This window comes from Agrilus planipennis, unplaced genomic scaffold, assembly GCF_000699045.2.
Source record: "Agrilus planipennis isolate EAB-ADULT unplaced genomic scaffold, Apla_2.0 scaffold219, whole genome shotgun sequence".
Lineage (NCBI taxonomy): Eukaryota > Metazoa > Arthropoda > Insecta > Coleoptera > Buprestidae > Agrilus > Agrilus planipennis.
The window spans coordinates 142,482-145,086 of NW_020439309.1; the positions used below are offsets into that span (position 1 = coordinate 142,482).

General features: G+C 34.4%; 1 long non-coding RNA gene across 1 annotated transcript; it reads right to left on the bottom strand.

Moving 5' to 3' along the window:
* Positions 1-448: 448 nt before the first annotated feature.
* On the bottom strand, positions 449-1,477 carry LOC108739382. The gene is made up of 3 exons (XR_001938144.1): positions 1,395-1,477; positions 695-731; positions 449-640 (listed from the first exon to the last, which is right to left on the bottom strand). It is a non-coding gene; the product is annotated as an uncharacterized LOC108739382 (long non-coding RNA).
* Between the last annotated feature and the right edge of the window lie 1,128 nt (positions 1,478-2,605).

The following is a 2,605-nucleotide window of genomic DNA, read 5'->3' on the forward strand; positions in this document are numbered from 1 at the left end:
GCTGGCTCGTGCCGAGGCGACTTTTATAAAAGAGTGCACTAATTTAAAATTCAAAACAAGAAAAAATGGCTAAATTTTTTAAACCCTTGTCTAAAGGTGATTATAACGATTAATTTTAATTGCTAATTTCTCAATAAATTGATTTTATTCTGATACATATTGGTTTTATTTTGGAACCTTAGAACGTATACCCTATGATTCCATACTAATTACCATTCCATATCCACGGTTTCGTATTCGCGGCATAATTATGGAACGTATACACCGCGAATAAAGAGCTTTTTCTGTATATGAAACATTAGGTATAATATAGTGCAGTGTGTAGGGCAAACAGCCGCAAATGATCCTGCTTTATAGGTGGATAAATAAATATTAATGAAAGTAAATTTGACTATGCATTTTTATTTTATTATAATTGTTTACACTTTGATTAGTGATTAAGCGAGTTCATACATTTTCTGTGGGATTTCCAGGGGGAGGCAGCTGCCCTCCCCTGCCCCCACCCCCTGGGTACGCCCATGAATACCAAGACTGGGATAGTCTTTGTCTAGATCTTGCTTTGCTCATTACGAGGAACAGTTGACAACATATATTTTATACGCTCTTCTTTTGAAAGTAATCACAAACGATTTAAATACATCTGTAATGTTTGTTTTGAATTTATCTACTTAGTTCTTAGTGTTGTGTCACTTACCTAGTTATTTCATACAAGCTATCAAAGGGCAAATTACCTGAAAAAGAAGAGGAGAAAAATTAAACTCACGGATTCAAAAAGATAATACAGTAAATTTTATGAACCAGTATTTGAATGTAAACATCAATATGTTTAAGGTACAATGTTCCAAAGCTCAATATACAAACATGTATTAGAAGTACGTTATCTATTTGGCTTAATATGTAGGTACACAGTTAATTTTATTTTTATGAGGAGTTAGAGATAGTTTTAAATAAAATGGAAGCGATATTGACAAAATAGTATTGTATGCAAATAAATAAAAGAAAAAATAGGGAAAGAGCGAATATAAAGATAGGAGACGAAAAATTAGAAGTGGCTGATTTTAGGTATCGAGGAAGTCGGATAAGTCAGGACGGAAGGAGTAGTAGGGATATAAAGCAGAGGATAGCGCAGGGTCGAGTCGCCTTCAATAAAAAGAAGTCACTTCTACGCTCGCGAACGGTTAATTAAGAAATTCTAANATTTGAATGTAAACATCAATATGTTTAAGGTACAATGTTCCAAAGCTCAATATACAAACATGTATTAGAAGTACGTTATCTATTTGGCTTAATATGTAGGTACACAGTTAATTTTATTTTTATATTATTAATTAAAAAAATATAACGCCATAATAACAACTGGCTTTAAATTAATTAAGTGATTTTAATAGATTTACCATTTAACTAACGAGACTGTTTTGAAAAACGACGTTACTTATCAGAATTTCAATGACAAAGCGCTTTACATGTTGCGTTGGACAAAAGCTGTAACAAACCATTAACCAGTTAGATCGTTGATTAAGTAGCTACTGTTGTTTGTCCTCTGAGATGAAATAAAACTGGCATTCTCTGCTAAACAAAATAAATAACAAAACACCGTCGTAAACAAAAACTAATAAAAATAATGTTTTCAAAATTACGTTAAAGGGTACTTGTTGAAATAGACTACTACACTGTGCCAAGCAATATTCTAATTTGTTTTAAAACTGTTTACTAGACTACTAGAGGAGTAAGCTGGATTACGCACTGTGATACGCTACAGCTTCCTGAAGGGATGATTCTTAACAGTTTATAATATGACATGACAAGTTAAATATTCCACCCTCCCCCCCCGCCTTGTATTGGTCCCGTGCGAAAACAGGGCGGTTGTTTAAAAAGTAATTGAAAATGTATGCTAACAGAATTGCATCTATTTAAGTTTAACCCCAACATTATTTAATTCTAGTCCGAAATTGGCAACCAATATTGGACAAAGCATGATAAATGTCTGATTTGACACTTCGGCCCAAGCCTGGTTGGCATGCTTGGTCCACGATTGGATAATCAATGCTGAATCAAGACTTGGTGAACCTAACCTAACCTAACCCAAGATTGCTCAGTCAATGTTGGGTCAAGACTTGATGATAAATATGAATTCAAGATTGGACAGCTAATATTACGCTAAAACATAATGAACCAAATTAATCCAAAATTGGGCAACTGTGTCGCTTTCCATCTTGGCGAATACTTTGCTGCTCGATATTGGATATAGCTTGACCAAACATTTATACGAATACCTAGCCTTGACACTCGAAGCTTGACAGAACTTATCCAGTAATGACAAAACCATAACAGACTACCTAGTATTGGATCAAACTAGGCAAAACGTTAATGCTTTTGCATTTGATGTTCAATCGAGCTTTGAACCAATATTGATAAGCCTACGCTTGGCTTCCCACTACTGGTTCAGCTTTGGATTTGCTATCAAGTCCGCCATTTCCTACATGGGTATGTATAATTTTCACAGTTTAGACCATTTATGCAGATAGAAGCTTGGTCTTGCAATTTTGCCTTGTTTTGTTTTGGTATTGCACATTTAACAAGACCAGATCCAGACTAAGAATTAGGG